The sequence below is a fragment of the Idiotropiscis lumnitzeri genome, chromosome 4 (genome assembly GCF_059441095.1).
Source record: "Idiotropiscis lumnitzeri isolate Australia: NSW breed Sydney's pygmy pipehorse chromosome 4, RoL_Ilum_1.0, whole genome shotgun sequence".
NCBI lineage: Eukaryota > Metazoa > Chordata > Actinopteri > Syngnathiformes > Syngnathidae > Idiotropiscis > Idiotropiscis lumnitzeri.
In genome coordinates this window covers 22,094,493-22,115,575 of record NC_142394.1, presented here as the reverse complement: position 1 = coordinate 22,115,575, position 21,083 = coordinate 22,094,493, and the positions used below count along the sequence as shown (strand labels likewise).

The 21,083-nt window shown below is 40.1% G+C and overlaps 1 protein-coding gene across 2 annotated transcripts in view; it reads right to left on the bottom strand.

Annotated features, from left to right (window-relative positions):
• drp2 (dystrophin related protein 2) overlaps positions 1 to 21,083 on the bottom strand; it is a 157,349-nt gene that overhangs the window by 109,005 nt on the left and 27,261 nt on the right. For both annotated transcript variants that reach the window (XM_088293437.1, XM_088293438.1), the window contains exon 2: positions 6,085 to 6,267. The gene's annotated coding sequence lies outside the window, so the exon portion shown is untranslated. The remainder of the gene's footprint in view (positions 1 to 6,084; positions 6,268 to 21,083) is intronic.

Below are 21,083 nucleotides of genomic sequence, written 5' to 3'. Positions count from 1 at the left end.
CATTTGCTCCATGGTCAATGCATAAAGCATCTTGGAAAACATTTTTCTAATCTAATCTGCCTGTCTTTGACATCGTGTACATGGAAAGGTTTATTTTAAGCAGCCTACAGAGAGAGCACTATGGCAAAGATTGCGCTAAGTTGCTTCCTAGTTACGTAAGCCACAAATCAGAATTCAGTAGTACCTTTAAACTAGTCACTGACACATTTAAAGTCAATAAACACACTTTTTAAAGTCTTTTTTAGCACCTGTTCTCACTCTCGTTGTCAAGAAACGGGCGTCTAGCGTATAAAATCAATTTGGGGGAACGGAAATAAGTCTCGCTCACAACTTTCTCCAAAAAAAAAGGCAAAATGTGCTTTAAGCTGTTTGTCACTCGTCGTTTGAATTTGGTTTAAAACCGACACATTCAACAAACACATACAGAGCGGCAAAACACAACTGGAGCATACAATAATATTCACAGGAATATATTCTCTCAGCTCTACTGGATGTCATTCGATACTTGATTTTGGGACCATACTCCTAAACAAATTATTTTATTTTATTTAACCAGGTAAGTCGGTTGAGAACCTTGATTTAAAAAAATGATTGACTGCAAAATTTGTGCAGTCACTTGTATCTCAAGTTACCACAGTATAGAGCAGGTGTGGGCAAACTACGGCCCGGGGGCCACAGGTGGTCCGTTAAACGTTTTAATCCGGCCCGCCAAACTTGAAAAAAATTAAATGAATAACCCATGTTCATGTTTTATTTTCTAAATACAGTGTTTTTTTCAAAGACATCTGTATTGTTGTAATGCTTTAGTTCATTTTCATATCAAATTAAATGTATTTTTTTACCAAAACACTCCATCCATCTGTTCCTGGTCCGGCACTTCTGTCAAATTTTAGAACCCATTGTGGCCCGCCAATCAAAAAGTTTGCCCACCCCTGGTATAGAGGATTGTTCTGTTCAACCAAAAAGCAAGCTTGTTGTCCACTTTTGAGGTTTTATTGTACTTAGTAATTCAACGGCATATGCCTCGCTTCCGCATTTCCACCGGCTCATTTGTTTGAGGTGAAAGTGTGCACTCCAGCCAATTGGCTTCATTACGGCACAAAGTGTGCCTCTGATTCCAAGCTCTGCTCTCCTCAGCACACTGCGCTGTAATAATAATACCAGAAGCCGAATTGATTGACGAGCAGGTATTTCTGCCTGCAGAGTCGCAGTGTGCGAGTGCGCAACGTAGAGGTGTGGGAAGACTTGGAATTTGGACGTGGTGACGAGGAAATGCTCCGAGGGCAAGCGGAACAAGCATCTGTCTCCAATGAAGGAAATGTCAGGTCTTGTTAATCCTTTGTGAGCGCCTGCCTGCTGACATGGATGTAATTTTGCACACACACGGCATTAACATACACTGTACACGCCAACGCTTCCACACGCCACCATCCTCCTTCCTCTCTCCATCACACCAATGACCCGCGCCTCGCAAACCCAGCACGGTATGAATTCTTCTTTCCTCAAATGAGAACATTGAGATGCAGCAAATAAAGCAGCAGCGTTTGCCTCCCACACACACACACGCCGCATCACACATCACATCGAGCACGAGCAGATACCTAGTTACAATTCATTATAAAGACGCACACAAGACAAAGAAATAAGAATAAAAGGACGACGTCCGAGCTTCCCACCAGATGCGTTGCCACTCATCGTTGAGGGTGACAGACAGGGGGCGGAGCTACGTCCTGGCCAATGGTGCCAATGCGCATCTATGGTACTTGAATAATCATCATGATGATTACTTTCACATCTTAGCTCACACCCACAATCAGGGTGACCTGAAATGCACACTCATAATACAAGCAGGAGCAAATTTAAGTGGAAAGCAATCTTTGGAATTGTGAAGAAATATGAGATGGTTGGGTCATTGTCATTTTGCTGCTTAGATATGATTTGAAGGAATGAAACGTCTGTCGCCAGTATGTAAACGGAGTCTGCCTCAGATTTGAATCGTCCATTAGTTTAATCAGTTTATTTTGGTTTGAATTTTAGAGCAGGTGTGTGGTTTTTTTAAAATTAATTTTCACTTTTTTTAAATGCTTTGTTCTAGTTTATATGGAATTAGTTTTAGTGTTAGTTTTTTTTTTGTTTTTTGGGGAGTATTCGTCCAAGAGTACAATATAACTCAAAAGGTCACCAAGTATTGTTTAGTTAAGTCAAGTAAAACGACTTTTTGATCTTCTTTCTTCATTACCAACATACAATACATCTCAAATTAATTTCGAAAGCTCATGTATGTACATTAATTGACCAAGATGAAAACAACAGACTTTTTCATTTTAACTGTCGTTAGATTTAGTTAGTTTGATAAATATGAGATGTAGTTTCAGTTGGTTTTATTTGTCTTAATTAATGTAAAATTAAAATTTTATTTCATCAATGAAAATGTTTTTTAAATTGTAGTTTTTTCATAGTTTTTTGTTAACTGGAATAACGTTCGGCAACCATCGTGGACAACTGATTGGCTTGCTCTAGGAAAAAGATTTTATCTAGTAAATTAAGCTCAGCTAGACATTACTCATTACTTTTCTTTTTATTTGTTCCCGCTTATATGTTGGGCAAAGGTGGTATTCATATACTTTTGTGTGAATCCACACAAATGGCGTCGTATCGCCACGCCTCAAAAAGTCATTGTGTCACTCTGCCCCCACCCACCAAAAAACATTTCTAAAATGGATAAATGCCAAGCGAAAAGCGAAATAAGTGGATAGAGAATATGACACAGGACCGCCGCAAACCAGGCCAGACTGCCGCAAAAGCGGCCGGCCTCGCAGGACAACGCGAAGCGGGAAGCGGATGAGGAGGTTTTAAATAAGTGAGGAGACACGACCATAAGACAGTGAGAGGAGAGCGGGGAAGTTGCCGACGAGAAAAATGGATCCCACAGGTTCATGTGGTGGGCGGGTGACACTGTGACTCGCTCGGGGACGTTCGCTGTGGGAGGGCAGGCTGAGCTCACATCAAAGCTGGAACTTGACTTGGGATTTTAATTTGGTCGGTGACCAAGCTTGTTGCACGATTTGCTTATAGAACATATCAATTAGTGAAATGAAATGAAATGTGATTTATCTGTCCGAGCCCAAAAAACATAACAGCATTGTAGATTATAAAATATAAATAAAGAATGTCAAGGCATCAAGATGCTTCATAGTGAATTTAAGCACGTAGTATATGTGTTAACAAGTGCCTTTGAGGGGCGTGGCCTAGTCCGTTTGTCACTCAGTTAATTTGTGTTTTCAGTTTGTATTTTCGTGTTTGACTGTTCTTCCTGGGGAAACCAGCTCATGAGGATTACTAAAGAACGGAAAAAGGTCTGTGAAAAAAGAGAATCTTTTGGCAGGTCAGGTGTTGTTTTGTCACAGAACACAATAGTCTTTGTCTTTTGAAAGATGATTCAAATTGAAAGCCGCTGGCAAGCTACGTTGCAAATGGTTTTAGTTTTGGTGACAAGGAATCGGAACAAATAGGCCTACCTGAATGTATTTTTCAGGAATAAAAGCCAATTGTTTAGTCTGTTCAACAGACCCGTCCGCCATTTGCAATTTGAAGTGTTGGGTATTGACGTTGAATAACGAACAATCACTCAGATGATTCAATAAATTGATGGGAAGGGATAATCAGTAATTACTCGATTATAACAATATTCAAATAGAATACCGTAAATAGGCTATGAAACGTTTCTGAGAGAAGGGTACTCCGTGACATGTCGATAGTTGATAAAAGCAGCAACTCAACAGCAGGAATTACAACGCAGCAGCAGCAGCAGGTCGCAAAAGAGCAGAAAGGAGGGAAGCAAATCTCCCGTGCAGCTAAAATAAGGGGTAAACCCTCCTCCAATGTCTGCAAGCCAGACAGCGTTTTGGCGGGATCTCTTGTGTGCGGCAGCGGAGGCGAGGTAACGTTCCCTCGTGCCACACCGGTTGGATGACTGAGTGAGCGTCTCTAATTTCTTTGCCCACGGTGCGCTCAACAGCAGCTCGGGCGCCGACAATACTTCCACGCGCGATCGATGCCAGCTCACTGCGGATCAACACACCTCCCACTCTCACCTTTTGCGACCTTCCCAAAGCTCCTTGCTCATCCCTCGTTTCCTCTCGGTGGCATGAAGCCTGCCCTTATTTGAAAGCCAGAAAAAAAAATGAGGCAGGCAGCCTGGTTGACGGGTGTAACTAACAGTGGATTCTCGGGGTGTGTTGCTTTTCCCTTGGCATTTTTAAAAAATGTTGTTTTTTTTTTTCATGATGCTTGTGCCAATTTTGAAAGAGTGCCAGTGATTGCAAAGAGAAAAAAAACGTGACGACAAACAGAATTGGAAATGGAACATATTGCGACAGGGGGATAGCTGTACACTTTTCTACGTCAGGGTTGATGAGCACTATATGTCGAAATTTACAATAATAACCATACTTTTAAATTTTCTGCGCAGTTATTTACAAGCATTTAATGAGGGCTGAAGTTGGGCTGCTGGACAAAATTAATTTTGAGGCGGATATTTAAATTTCAATTATTTGTGGAAAATAGCACATTATAATGCAATTGTAAAGTGTTATCTGCCGTAGGAACGATCAATTTATAGTGTATTTGTACTTTTAGTTTGAAAAAGCAGGTTAGCGTTGACAAAAATGCCGCATATTGATTTAAATAGAAATAAGTACAATTGAAAAAAGTAGCTTTTACACCACGAGAGACAGTTGTTGTGAAAGCAGTGATGGAAAATTGAGGTTTTGCTTTATACTTTATGTTTGCATTAACCCAGACAGGTGCACATAAGGGGTGCGAACTTGAAATAGAATATTGCACAGCTCAAGTCAGTCACTGCACTTTTGCGCACTAACAAAAAAAAAACAGCCAGGCCAACCTCAATTCGTAGTCAAGTCACCCTCCACAACGTTTGCATTTGAGAATAAACTTCAAAATAAAAGTCATGTAAGGCAGTTATATCAATGTACAGACTTACTTGTTCAGCTTTTATTTCAAAGTTGACCCTCCCGGCGCATCGCATCGCAACCTTTGAACAACCGTTGTTGGCTTGTGCTCCCCGCCCGCTAACGGGTACCGTCGCCGTGAAACGGTGGCCGAATGTGGACCAGGACAGCACCAAGACGGTTATCGCTGCGTCGCTACGTCACAACTTGGACGTTCTGCCAAAATAGGTCCTTACGTGAAAGCGGGACATGGAGTGAAGAATGAGTGCACACCGGACTGCTGTGCAAGAAAACTGTGCTAAGTAAGCTAGCTCATCACAGTGTCTCAACCGGCAAGTCAGAGGTAGGCATTAATCTTAATTTATAAAACAGTAAATGTAATTTAATAGGTTGCCATTGGTATATGTTGTTGTAAATAGGAAATAAAGTTTATTCATTTATATTAAAGCCACATACCTACTTTGTACAATTAGTAACGATAATCCTTTCCCAAATGTGCTGTAGGTCTTTAAGTTCATCCACAAGGTCGGCACCTCTGATGCTCCGAACAATACCAGAATTTTTATGAGCAGCGCTCATCCAGAACTAAATTAAATTGGATAGTTTGGTTTTAGTGTTTTAATACACAAATTCTGCACAAAATTTGGAACAGTAGTTGAGAATTGTTGCTGTATTAGATACATTTGTCACTGTCTTGATATGACATGGATATTTGATGTCATGTCAGCCATAGCAAACATTAAATCACAACGTTACTCCCCACTGTTGCTCTGGAAAAAGATTTCTTACTCGACCCCTCTCTTTTCTTCGCCTCACTGAGACCGAAACGCCGATTTTGACACAGTTGAGTAGATGGCACCTGGAGCCAGTGAGGAGCTCCAGACAAAACACAACCGCTTTGATAAAAAACCCCACGAGACTCTTTGCGAGCCTTCTGGCATCTCTGTTTGTTTGTCTGAGTGTGTTGCATGCATGCTCGGCTGGAGAAAATGCCTCCTTCACATGACAAATAGAACGCACGCCTAGACACACACACACACACACACGAGTGACCCCGGATTAGCACCAAAAACTAAGCCCGAACAGCGTGGAGCGGCCCGTGTTTGATCGTTACCCAGCGGTGAAGACGTGACTGAAGTGGCTGCGGGATCGGAGCCTCCCTGGAATCCAGCCAACGCTTCTGTGGCTGTGCTGCGCGATGGGGAGGAGGGGCGCGGGAGGCCTGGATGCGGAGTAATGGTGACAACGGCGGAGGTGGCGATTGGAGAAATCTCCTCTCAGGTTTAGAAGGCTACACCTAGAGAGAAAAAAAAGACGGGGGGGATGGAGTCAGAGACCACTTTGGAGGACCAAGAGATGTGAGAAATAGGTTGGCCAAAAAAGCACATTTAACAGCTGTCTTTTGGAGTGCACATTGCTGCTGTAAGGGTGAATAAAAGGCTGTGATATGCAGCTCAGAGTTAAGGTTTAGCTGAGCAGGATGGTCAGAGTGCAGCAGCTATGCTAAAACTTGGCTTCGCAGGGGCTATTTATTGTCAGCAGAGAGCACTTTGTGACCTGGAAAATGAAAATACAGGAAGGGCAGCGGGTCCTGGCAAGAGGAGCAACGTTGGGAGGTGAATGCCAATGAGAGGCCTTACAACTGTGAAGGAATGCAATGCCAGTTTCAGAGAGCTTCGCCTGCATTCAAGGATTCAAGAATTGCATAAAGTAAGGGGATAAAATTCAGAGTAAGACAAAATTTTAATTTCCTTCCTAATATAGCAAAGGGTGATACTTTTGGGCTACATTGAGAAGCCTGTTGCAACTTGCTGTTCGTCGTGCTAATGATCGCGGTGTTCCTCAAGGAAGCTTCCTCTGCCCCATTTTGATACAACTTCATCGTGCCAAATAAAAATATTTTCACACTGATCCGCCCTAATCACTCTTATTTTCAGTTCTTAATGACAACCATCCAAGAAGTTACATGATTCAAAATTCACAACGTCTTGAAATTGGAAGAATTGTAAATCTATCTTTGTTCATCGACACATGTCGGCAATGTTTTGCTGAAGGCAGAAAAAAATGTTATTAGAGACATTTTTGTTTGATGGTGTGCCATGAGATTTTTCTCAAAACTTCCAGTCAAATTTGTAGCTGGCTGGGACACAAGCCAGACAAGAAGCATTCCATTTGGGAGAAGTGATAATGCAGATTAAGTATGGGTCATTTTTTTTTTTTAACATTAAAACCTTTTTTAAATCATTTTGCTTAATTGCTGTGAATAATGCATGAGTCTTAATCACGAAATGCCGCCATATGCATGGAGAAGTTACCTACGACGGAGGTCCTGCGAGTAAATCAGCTCCGTCCGGTGTCCTGCATTAAGCTCATCATTGAATGCATTTTATTCAACCTTTTTTTTTTTTTTATGGTCGGACCAATGCACTGAAGCAGGTTTCACCACGTGACATCTTGATCAAATGTTATTGCAGCTTTTAGTCAACATTCAGAGACTTTTTGACAGCAAGCATGTCAACTTGCATTCAAGCATTTTAAACGGCGTTTTTCTGCTCCGTGCCGCTGAGGTGGACAGAAGAAAAATATATAGAGCACTCCCTTTGAGTTCAAAACAGATATAAAAGTTTAATACCAAGCTGGCGCCGAGCACCCAGTAGAGAAAAGAATGAGCTGAACTATTTTCACAAGTCGTAAGCGGCATTCATAATTCACATTATAGTTTTATTTCAGAGGAAAATATTCCATGTCGCTGCCACTATTTGCGAGTGCATGTGTGTTTACACAGCAGTGAATGACAGAATAGTTCATGGCTTTAATGGGGCCCATATGCTAAGTTTATGTGTGATGTCCCCCCAGGGAGCGCGAGTGGAAATCATGACAAGACAGCTGGGAGGCGACGCGGTGAGTGACACATTTCATTGGCCGGGCCGACAGCTGAGATGCATCGACTTCACGCCATCCACTCAATAAACAACATCCTCCTATTTGTGGCAAATGAGCTTTTAGTAAGAAGATGATAATCTATGCTTGTCATGGATTTTCATTTAGGGATGCCCAGTGGGAGGCATATATTTATTTCATTTATTTTATTTTATTTTTTTTTTTTTTTTTTAAGCAAGAATAGCGACAGCGTTCAGACAACCGAAAGGTTTTGATTAACCATAAAATATGCACATAAATAATTCAGCTGCTCAAATGTCTCGACCCAAAACGCGTCTTCAAAATGCATTTTTAATCGTTACATTTCAATCATTTCTCTGGAAGTAGAGCGCGGACCAAGGCCGTCTGTGCTCACTCATATTCTGGAGAATTCCCACGCGGGGAAAAAAAATAATAATTCAAGGGAATTTTTCGTAAGGGATTTAATTGTGATTTTGTCATTTTTAAATGTGATTCATCCTACTGTGGTTTAATTTGAAACTTTAGTCATGCTAAAAAAAGACCATGTATTGTACAAGATAATTTTTTTTTTTTTGCTCTACTGATCCAACGTGGGCGAAAGACTATCTGTGTTGCCGGATGCAGGAACATCCCCAAATCTCCATCTTTTTCATCTTGGCAAATCTGCGCGTCAAGCGTCTCCTTCAACTGGTCATTGTTTTTTTTTTGTCTTTTTATGTTTTTAGCACAGGTTGTAACCATCGGGTGAATTTCATTGCGCTGCACTTGTGTCATGATAAATTTCATTCAATTCCATTCCGTCAGGGGATAAAAGACAGTAAGTGTCTGAGAGTATCTGTCTTGGGCAAAATATTTTTGATTGGGTGGGAGGAAAAAAAAAAAAAAAAGGACGACTGTGACTAAGACTTACATCGGATGTGATGACGGCACCGGATGACGTGCGCATGGTGGCGCGAGACAGGACGAAAGAGGAAGATGAAAAGACAATCTTTGGTCATCGCCAGAAGCTGAACCGATATGGAGACTCCATGCTTGAGACCATGACTTTTGAATTTTGTCATCGATTATTTATATTCTATCTCCAGCAACTCTCGGGAATGGCGTGGAGACTAACTCTGTCTTCCGGAGGTCTCTGAGACATCTCGGATGTCCTCCTTGAGACTGAGGAGACATCACAGAGACGTCTCAGCTACTTTGGGGAAATCTTCGCGAGATGTTGCTCTGAGAGTGCAAGTAATGAGTAGTAATTAAATAGTTATAATTAATCACCTGATCGAAGAAAATCAAGGACACAGAAGCACAAATTAGACATGGACCTGGACGACATCAACAGTTGTCGTAGCATGTCTCCCCGAGGTGGAGGTGCCCTGAGCAAATTCTCAGCATCCTCCGTGCCAGCGGTGAGGAGCTGCGAGAGTTTAGTCCCAAAGCCTGCTCGAGTCACATGTCAATTCAAATAGGACAGCACACTCAAGCACACTTGTCGCACAACGGCGCCATTCATCATCCACAGCGTTAACCCTCCCCTGTCACGTTCGCGCCGGCCGGATAATGAAGCATTTTGTCATCAGGAGTGAACACGCACTCATTGAGAAAAGACTCGGTGCAATGTTCCGCCAGCATGGAACGGCGTCTGATGGATGGCAAGCATTACAGTGAGGGGAGGCGTGGCCGCTTAATTGAATCAAACCAAATGGAAAGCCGGGAAGATTAAAATTGGCTCGGTGGGTACCAGAAACGGCCCGAGCGACAACAAGGAGAAAAGCGCGCCCACACACGCGGATAATTAAGGAAGGTTTGCATTGAAGGGGCAAGAGGTTGCTTTGCTTGCGAGCAGAGGAGAATTCTAATGTCCTTGTAGTGCTAACAAGCAAAAAAAAAAAAAAAGCAAGACTATCGAGGTCACCTATGCTGTGAATTGAATGAATGGCAATTTCTATTTAGCTCGACAGTGGAAGCCATCCATCCATTGTCTTCATTAGGGTTGCGATTGAACCAATCCCAGCTGACTTTGAGCTGGTCGCCAGTCAATCCAATCCGCAAAGCTCATTTAACACGCGTTCCAGATCCACCTGTAATATGTAAAAATGTACGGCATAGACCATATGATTTTTTAATTTTTTTTTTTAATGTGTAATTTTAGAATCATTCATTTCAACTCACAGCAGGAGCCAAGATTTTTTTTTTTCTTTTTTCGATGACAAAGGAATAATTCATTCTGAAAATGAGTGCGAGCAGGGAAGTGGGCTCATGTAATAAGGAATCAAAGATCAAATTGAGTGACACGTGATTTGCAGGAGCGCCGGCGGGGTCCGACTATTTCCGTTCGGCCCGAGCGGGTGCAAATGTCAAGTGAGCAAGTGGAACGATGGCTGTCACAAGTATGTCGCAGCAGGCCCAGTACTTGTCCTATGCTCAGTCTGCGTCTTTCTGATAAAGGTGTGCTAGCAAAGTAAGGGCAGCATGCTGGCCAAGTGGTTAAAACGTAGAAAGGACTAATAACTTAGAGCAGCTATGCTAGGATATTGTTTAGCCGCGATAGTTAGCTTAGCGCTGAGCAAATCTCCCTGTTGTTCCCCAGCAGGAAAAATGTTTCAGTCAGCCATGTTTGTTTCACACCGAGGGAAATGCAATGACATCATCAACAAATGATCACAATTGGTTGATAGAGGCCAAATCTTCGGTGTATCGTTTGAGTGTTGCATATGAAAATGTAGTTTTACGTTTTAGTAATTTAGATGTAACCAACAACAAAAAAACGGAGGCATTACAAACACAACATTATCCATAGCCTTATAATGGCAAACCAAAATTTTTAAAGTCGACTGAAAAAAAAAATAAAACAATTGGCCTCACTGTGCCTTTGCTGTCGGAAAGGAAATCTGGAATGTAATAAAATATGGATATGGGTCATTATTTTAAATCCAGTGGAGACCAGTGTATTGTTTTTCAAATCATTTCTGTCGCTATACTCGGAGGGGACAATTAAAAAGAGTATGCGCGCACACACATATTGCAAATAAAGTTGATACAGAGTGTAAAAAAAGAGGCACAGCACTCAGGACTCCAAATGGTGTAGTTTTCGTTCCGAGTTGGGCTTAAACAAACCTGTCAGATCAATCAGCACATTTTCCCAGCAAGTTGTGCAAGAACCGGACCAATCTGCTGAGCACACAATGTCCGGCAGCCTACTGTGCTTTAAACATCAATTCTCAGCGCAACTAGAAATTATTGGTCGAAGAAAACCCAAGCAGGCATCCGCCCATTGTTTATAAAACCACACTAAAACTATCATCCATCAATTTGTTGGTCCTCATTTGAGTCGTGGTGCCTAACTAAATTCTGATGACCCAATCGCAGGGCACAAAAAAATAAAATAAAAATAAATTCACACATGTTACGGGCTTGTACGTAACTCTTGAGCTGGGCTAAGCAAAAGAATGTGCTAGACTAAAACATGCTTGCTCACGTATAGGGCTGTGAAATTAATCCAAAATTCATTTATGATTAAAACTATTACATTAAACAATTACAAAATTGGAATAATCATAAAAAATTATTATTATATTCAGTGTATATATATATATATGTATATATAACATCATTAAAATAGTATTCATTTTACAATGTCTAATACTATTGTATGTATAGTTAAGTTAAAAAGTTGAAGGCTCTATTGAAATTGTTCATTTAAATGCTGCAATGTTGTATAAAAGCGGGTGGATTTAGGTAGTGGCAGCCAGATGAAACTTCCCTTTTTCAACTGGTCCAAAAAACAAACATAAAAAAAAAAAAAAAAAAAACACCATCTGTTGTGGTTAATTCACATAATCAGTTTATGATTAATGTTTGGTTAATGGATATGCATGGAATAACAAATTCAATAGAACATGGATTGTTTATGTTTAGAATTGTTGCAATTTGTTGTAAATGTTGAGGCAGTGTTTATGCGCTAATGAATGCTGGAGTGATGTGGAATTAATTAATATTCCCCTCAGTACCGTGGTGCTCCCAAATGAAAGTTGTAATTTAATTTTAAATTATTATACTCATTACAATAGACAATTCTGCCAACGTTTAGTTCTGCGAGGTTTCGCCACACTTCTAAATGAAAATAGTCTCCGGAGACTAGAAAATGCATGTGGTCGTTCCTCCAAAACTGAATTAGAGCGCTAAAAACCTTCATGGAATGAAAGAAACTTGCGACAGTATCTTATAATTGCGTGTTACTGGAGCTACACATTTCACTACATCCCATACATGTGATATCTTATTTACTGCAGTTCATTTCTTGCACCAATTTCAAACAACTCGATCCAGTAAAGTGTCATTCACCCAGAATGGATCACGCCTCGAGACGCACTTCGAAAATTACTCCCTGAATTTCTCCACACACACTTTGAATGTGAATTTGTCCGATGACTACGGGAAAACTTCATTCCAAGCCTCCTTTATCCACCATAGGGTCAGAAGTCTCACTTAATTTTCTTCTTTTTGCCACAATGGATTTGAAATAAAAACAGTTTTTGAAGGCAAACAAGTGGAATGGAATGCACTGGCCAAGTCAATCACCTGATATGCATCTCGACGAGCTTGCATTTCACTTTCCGAAGACAAAACTGCAAACGCAAATAACTAGACACTGAAGGCAGTTGCAGTAGAGGCCTGGCAGAGGATCGCCACAGATGAAATCCAATATCTGGTGACTGAGAATTAAAAAGTAAGTTTGATTTATGATTGTCATTGGTGTTATAAGTCAGAGTAGCTGCAAAAAACAAATGGCTTACCTCTTGAACTGTTTAATTAGCCACTCGTCAGAGTAAGAATATACACAAGTGGTGAAGACTAAGTAATTTCCGCTAACCACCCAGGCAATACAATACATCGGGGGTGGGCAAACCTTTTGATTGGCGGGCCACAATGGGTTCTAAAATTTGGCAGAGGGGCCGGACTAGGAGCAGATGGATGGAGTGTTTTGGTAACCTCACCTCATCGGAGAAAAAAAATACATTTAATTTTAAATGAAAGTGAACAAAAGCATTACAACTAAATATCTGTCTTTGAAAAACCACAGTATTTAGAAAATAAAACATTGACAAGGTTTATTCATATAATTCTTTTCAAGTGCTGCGGGCCGGATTAAAACGTTTAATGGGCCGCATGTGGCCCCCGGGCCGTAGTTTGCCCACGCCTGCAATACTTCATTATTTGTATTTAAACTAATTTGTGCGTGTCGAATGAGTGAGCTTCCCAGCAAATCGTGAAATCGGTTCCATAGAAAGAAAATTAATGAAAATGTGATTTTTAATTTTTTTTTTTTTGTGCGGAGCAAAACAACGTAATTGAATGGTATCAATTTCAGGTCATTTAAAAGTGCAAAATGTTAATCATTAATCATGTAGTGTCAAGTCATGATTATTGGCGGGGAAAGAAATTACAGGACCGCCCCGCAAGGACCTCCTGCCCCCTGCCCTCCGGGAGCAGTGGAGTGTGAAAATCCCTCCACGGCTTAAGCTTCCATCAATTTCTTCTGTTGCTAAGTTGTCAATCTTGCCAAGAAGCAGACCTTCACAGTAATCTCGTGCAGCGAAAGCTCTTGAAAAACAGCACAATCGACCTACAACACTCACTGCCTCAATTGCACAGTTCGGACCACATTGAGTAGACACCTACTGTTAAGAATGGATAAAAAAATGATTTCTTTTTAGATGGAAACGTTTCTCAAAGTGGTTTGCATTAAAAAAGACAAACAGTATTCAAAATTTTAAAGTGGAGTCAACCTAAACATTTTCTTTACAAGAATATTGTCATTTCTGTCGACTGAAAATGACGTCACAGTTGCTCTGTGCTCAGGTAACGACCAATTACGGCTCACCTGTTTTGTCGTGACAAAATGGCCGCTCGTAAAAGTGATGGAGCCCAAAACTGTGCATTCGACCAAGTGAAGCCTGATCAAGTCCAGAGTCGTTTTGGCTGCGACAGGAAGTCAGGCCTTAGGCACTGATGGATTGCTGCACTTTTTATCACGGAAGGCTGCGATATGAATCTGAATTACAACCCTCACAGTGATTAAAGCGCAAGCACCAGCAAATAGTTTTTGAGTCTGGTTTAGATTTTGACGTGCTCGTCCCCAAAAAAATGCACAATCACAGCGCTGTCGTAGACGAAGATGTTATCTGACATGGAGTGCGAGCGTGGTGCTGAGATGACACACGTTTGTGTGTTGAGTAGCTTGTACCGTTTTGATGGCCATGTATTCAGTAAACGCTCACATTGTCGGCGCTGGAAACAAATTTGATATGAAATCACAAACAGAGCGAAAAAAATGTTAGTTATTGCTGTTATTGCTCTTCATGTTATTCTTCCATTCATTGTTTTCGGTAGCTTGTCTTCATCGCCCTACTGAAGGGGTGGGCAAACTTTTTGATTGGCGGGCCGCAATGGGTTCTAAAATTTGACCGAGGGGCCGGACCAGGAGCAGATGGATGGAGTGTTTTGGTAACCTCACCTTATCAGAGAAAAAACAATTTAATTTTAAATGAAAATGAACAAAAACATTACGACAATATATGTCTTTGAGACACCACAGTATTTAGAAAATAAAACATTAACAAGGTTTATTCATTTAATTTTTTTTCAAGTTCAGAGGGCCGGATTAAAACGTTTAACGGGCCGCGTGTGGCCCCCGAGCCGTAGTTTGCCCACACCTGCCCTACTGTAATTGGCTATAAATGTTGCACATTGGCGGCAAAGCATTACATGAAGCTCCTCAACCCACTTGAACATAGTTTCTTGGCACCAAAATGGCGCCATGGCCCTACCCGAAGCTCTTCATTTGACTTCAACAAAGTTCCATGCCGCCAAGATGCCACAAAATGGCAACAAAGCGTCACATTAAGCTCCTCTGCTCACGTCAACATTGTTCCCGGATGCCGCCAAAATGGTGGCATTACAAGAAGCTTTTGAATTCACATCAACAAAGTTACATGAAGCTCCTCAACTCACTCGAACATAGTTCAACTGTATGCCAAAGGTTGGTCACTTCAGCATAGTTCTGCATGGAGCTCTTCGGCACATTTCAATATCGTTCCGTTGCACCAGCAAGTAAATGAGTTGCCGCCGCACATGAATGAAGATGTTGTTGCATTATGTTCATGACAATTTAAACTCCTGTATAACATTCTAATAACTGAAGCCAGGACGTCATCTAAAAACACAAACTAATAAAGTTATATCATGTCCTTGGCTGAGGCCAAATGAAAAAAATAAAATAAAATAAGTGCATGCCCACAACTCCTAAACAAACTTGATATTGCATATTTAAATTGTTATTTAATTGCTTGTGTGTAGGGGGCAAGCGCTAATGTGCTTACAGACGGAATTAATGGTTTTATTTAGTGAGCGTTACAGGATGCAATCGCGTACAGTGCCATCCGAATTATTCATCGGGTCACGCACTCGCGTCTCTCCGAGGAGTGCGGCCGGTAGAAGAAATCTATTTGAAAGCGGCCAATGAGCTACGGTGACTCCCCCCCCAAGCCCGCCCATCCCAGCTGCATCCTGCTTCTACAAGACAAGCTTCATTACCGGAGAAGATAACGTCGACACTCCGGAGGGCTGCCGTGGCGTGAGTATCCGAGCGCACGCACGCTTCATGCCCTCTCGCGTGGAAAGAGAAAGGAGTCAAAGTTCAGGCGAAAGCGCTGCACCCTGTCGTTGGATTCCCAGCAGCACGTGAAGCCTGCAAGTCAGTGCGTGTAGTGACCCACTTTTAGGGTGTCACTTCTTTCTCGCTTATTTCCTCCGAGGCAGGGGCGCTCAACATTTTGGGATCTGGGGGAGGTTTTTTTTTTCTCCCCAAGGACGTCCACAGAATCCCAACAAAGCCTACATGTCAGAATTTTAAATAATTTCCAGGTGTCTCAAGAACATATTTGGGGCAAGCTTTCGTCAAAACAACCACAGGATTAAGACTTATAGCATACTTTCCATCCTTATTTGCACGTCTCTGATATAAACCTGCTTCCATTTTTCCAAGGACCCACTCATAATCCCATCACCAGTTATACAAAACTACAACTAAATTTTCCAGAAGTTAATGTAATTTTTTTATTTTAAGAGGGGGAAAATGCCATAAAATGGGAATAAAGTCAGTGACTAAAAGTTGTAATCTTGTGAGGATGGTAATATAAATCCATGATAAAGTCTCAACTGAATTCAACCATGTCACATGCTTTCAAAAGAATTTTAAAACTAACTTTTTTCTCCTAATATAACAGTGTTTATTTATTTAAAATTAAAATAAAAATTGGCTTTTTCCAACAACCCAGAAAAAAAGACTATATTTAAAAAAATAAATAAACTAATAAATTAATTAATTTATGTGCTTATAAATAGGAGCTATCAATAACGAACACATAATATTTCTAAAACAACCAAATCCTGAAATGCAGCTGTGGCATCTGAGTTTTCATAAAGAAAGGACTAACATCTCTATTGAAGTGATTATGCTGAATCATTTTAATATTCAGAAGTGATTTCTGTCAGTTTAACTACTAACCTGAGGGAAAAAATTAATTAAATAGAAAAGGCTTCCTTGTTTGGAGGCTTGGTTCGCCGGGGGAATTCTCATTATTATGCACATGTGGGACTTAATAGTTTTAGCGACAAAATCAGCAAATTCTACTGGCATCTCCACCCATTTGCCACCTCTTGACGTTGAAGTTCGATTCAAGGATCAAAGTGGAATCTACCGCATGAATCGGTGACATTTTTTGCGTTGGAGTGTTTCGTAAACATCCTGTCTTGGTGAGAATCTCCCACTCCTTCCTTTGTCAGCTTGTGCATTTTGGTACCCTGAGGCGCCGTTGGTGTTGTTATCAGCTCCGTGTATCCTCATCACTCCATTAGCAATCACTGAGGTCCCTCCTTCTCTCTGTATTCGCCCCATCCTTCTGACAATGCCTTTATTTTGAAAAGAATGAAAATAAGGCATGCAGAGGAAGTCATATTTTCATTTACTTTTTTTTTTTTTAAACATACAAAAACGATATACATAGGTGAGTCTCTGGAGTTCCCGTCGACCCATCAAGTGTGAAATTAAACGAATCTTTACAGGCGCGATCAGTTAAGATGGGTGAAGATTAAGGCTGAGCGATATGGCTGAAAACTATATCGTGACGCAAGTATGTCATATTGGCCGAGTTATTATTATTAATTAATTTATTTATTTATATTCACTATTGAAAATGAAAAAGAAATTGGACCATGATAGTGCCGTTGTGTTTTTTTTGGGGGGGATTGATAATTTATCGATACAATTTTCTATAGATATCAATCAGCCAACTATCGCGATACATATCGATATTGGATTATCGTCACAGCCCTAGTGAAGATCCTAGACCACTTTCTTTTAATTTAGACATTAAATTAATATTGAGGTTGGCCGCTTGGTTTGGACCTCGGTAATCACACCTTTAGAAAACCAATTGCCCATCACTGAGAGGACCCAAAAAACACCACCGTAGCAATGAAAAGTCTACACACCCTTACTTCAATGACAAGTTTTTGTGATATCAACAAATGAGAATATATCTTTTTTTTTTCCCAAAATGTTAACATTAATATGACCTATAACCTGTAAAAAATGTTTTCGGTTAACTTAAACTTGTATAACGCGATGTTATGTTTCCTAACAATGAACGACTTTCACCTCGACAACGTGACGGGCACAGGTCGGCAGCATTTATCTTGTAAAGTGTGCAAAAAGCCATTAGATGTAGCATTGGCTTTTTTGAAGGTCTTGCCGAAAGAAGCGTGCTCGGTTAAATCAATGGTGAGGTCACTGCTTTTGTACGAGGTAGAGTGTACGGGTCAGTGTCAGAGCAGCAGTCAAGCACTCTTAAAAAGTTTGATCTGTCCTTCTAATGATTAGAAGACATACGGCTGAGATGGGCATTTTTGTTGACGTCGGGGTAGATTGTAATCTCTATGGTTGATTGCTCACAACACGCTGCAACTTGGAAGCCATTTCAAGCGTAATGGCTGAGACCAAAACAAAAGTAATACGTTGTTTTATTTCACAAATATCAGGCGAGTGTGGAGCGTGGAAAATAAAAAGAAATATCATTCTTGCCGCCTGGATCGAATTTTTCAAAGCTCCCGTGCAACACTCATCAAACCACAATGCTACAATGAGAAATATTCAGTGTGTATTTTATATTAGATTAGATTATATTAACTCCATGTGTCTGTGTACAATCAATCACAACAACAAGCCGCCAACGCATCCACTCCAGTCTGCGATTTTAAAGACGACACAGAGGAAACATTCACCACTCTGTGGAACTCAGTAAGCAATAAAAATGCACTGAGTAATTTTATCTGTGTAGATCTGCGTTTCTACACATTTCTTGAGCCAAGGCACATGTTTTACAGTAGAAAAATCTAACCGAAGAACCCAAAACTAAATTGTCACAAGTTGTATATAGAGAATGTACATGAGTTCAATACATTCCGTGAGCATGCTCGTAACTCAAAACGCTCATATCGCAAAGCATTCTCTGCCACTGAAATTAATGTAAATCCATTCCACCCTGCACCCAAAACGGTGAAAAAAGTATAATATTGACATACTACCTCTTCAATTACCTGCAGTAATATATTAATAATTTTCGCAAAAGATAAAGGATAAATGCATTTGAGAATTCTTAGATTGCCTCTCTACATGTCTTGCTCCACCGTTTGTGTTAAAACACAGCAACTAGTGCTGTTTGATTTTTTTTTTTTATTGCATGTTAGCATTAAGCGTGTCGAAAGCAAATTTGCATGTTTTAAAAACACAATATGCCTCTTGGTTGAATGTTTAGTTTGTCAGTAAACTTGATTTTTTTTTAATAATTGTTCTTTGCCTGCCAAACCCTAGCCATATTTCTGCCTGAATTGCGCAAGAAAACGTTTTTGCTAGATAAATGAGCCACACCTCAACAAAGGACATCCATACATTGCAACTCTCTCTACGATTACTGATAATAACAAAAAAATAATAATAATAATCCAAGTATATCATAATCATCTTCAGTGCCTCAGGCTCCTCATTTTCCACATTGATTAATAGCCGTTTTACAGAAACACAAGACAAGTTTCCGCAAAGCGCAGCAGTTTTCCTTGCAAAAAAAAAGAAAAAAAAACATTTCTCCACTTAATATTTATACTTGCGCTCAAAGAGCAGTCTCACTCAATTTATCCTGGTAGCTGCTCCATAACAATAAGCGTAGCTGGATTTATGTCAAATTCCAGCGACATAAATGTAAAAAATATAATCATGAATTACTTGTCCAGATTCCAGGAATAAGTTACGAGATATCAGTCATCTTCCTCCCGCGCACGCCAAAGAAAATGGTGGGACATGAAGGAAGTATCGGGCAGCGAGTGCAACCTCCTCTTGCAAATAGTGCAATCTAACTGCAAATAAAAGTGACGGGACTGTGTAGCGAGCACAAGTTGGCTATTTTTTTTTTTTTTCGTTTTTTCTTTTCAATTTTATGTTATACAGCTCTTGTTAGGAAAAACAAACACACATTTAAACCACAAAAACAAAATGCGAAATGATAAGAATAAACAAATGAGACATTGTAGTACATAGAATTAAATCTGGTCTATAATTGATTAGAAATTCATCAAAATTACCATTCACAATCTTTACCAAACCGTGTACTTCACAACAAAAACAGCTTGTGAATACATTCCAATGCGAAACAAGTTGATGACGCTAACCTAGCTAACTGAAATTAGATGCTAACACGAGTATTAAGTCAAAGCTACTAAATTAGCTGCAAACTAACTGTGACAATGTGTATAATGTATTTTTGACAGTTTTCCGTGGCAACGCTGGTATGGGGCCTATGCTAGGGGTCAATCGGCAGGTGTGCGGGCGTGAATTGCTCACTGTAATTTGAGCGCGATTGTGTAATTCAATCGCATTACTTGGTGTGCGCATGGGCCTGGCGGGTAATCTCGCAATTTAATTCTACCAAATGACAAAAGTTTCCATAGGAAAGCTAGATGTTGCTGCGCAACAGCGACTTAAGTGTTGGATGTGGTTTGAGGCTATACAACGTGCCAATAAATTCAATTCATGTGCTATAGAAGTTTTTGTAACTGCCAAAATAATGGCGATGCTGTTTCGCACGGATTTATTTGTATGTACCCTCGTTATGTTTATAGGGTGAGATGCCGGCTAACCTTGCGCTAACTGCACGAACCGCTGCCAAGGACCTGATGTCTTGGGGTACTACAAATCACCAAGTTATCTCCCCACTACACCTGGACCACCTCCTTTCACCCTCGGGTCCTTGACATCCGAGAGTTCAGCGGGAACACGAGGCTAAAACCTGGTGAGATATGGTGACATTTTCAAAAGAATGTCACGTACGTTCCTACCCGAGGGACTGTCTTTTTTATTTGGATCAATGATATTAGGCAAGACTAAAGAAAGAAAAGCAAATGTAATGAAGGTATTGATTTTCAGACTTTGGGTCGATTGTGTTGTGATATGGAAGCACAGAACGTTTATAACAATTGTGGGAAAATTGTGGCCGAGATTCACATAGGAATTGGAATGTTCTTTGATCCAATTAGCTCGATAATAATTTACATTATGAAGAGTTCTGCAACGTTTGTTGCATTCATGTAGACCTTTTGATCTAAAATTGGTTAGTTTAATGCATTTATTCATGTGAATTCATTAAATAAATGATTAATTGATTTATTGTAGATTATTATTATAATGATTTTTATTATAATTATTATGATTATTATTATTAATTATTTTTTGTAATATCAGAATACATTTGTAGCATTTTTTTTCCTTTGAGTTTGAGCTTGAGTTTTTGAAATGAAAAAAAAATATAGAAACCAAGATTAAAAATAACAATAATAAAAAATTCTAAACTGTCTGAACTCAATTGAATAATAATAATAATTTCCCCATTGTGGAACTATTAAAGGACATCTTTATCTTTTAAAAAAAAAAATCATGTCATCCTCACCCTTTTTTACTGGGGATGTGATTTTTAGACTTAACCAAGCACATTCAAACTTTACAGGTAATAAAAGTCAAGTTTTTCAATGATTTTCATATTCTTTTTTTTTTTTTTTTTTTTACATATAAAAAATGCCATTTGAATAGGGGTGTGCAGACTTTTTATTCAC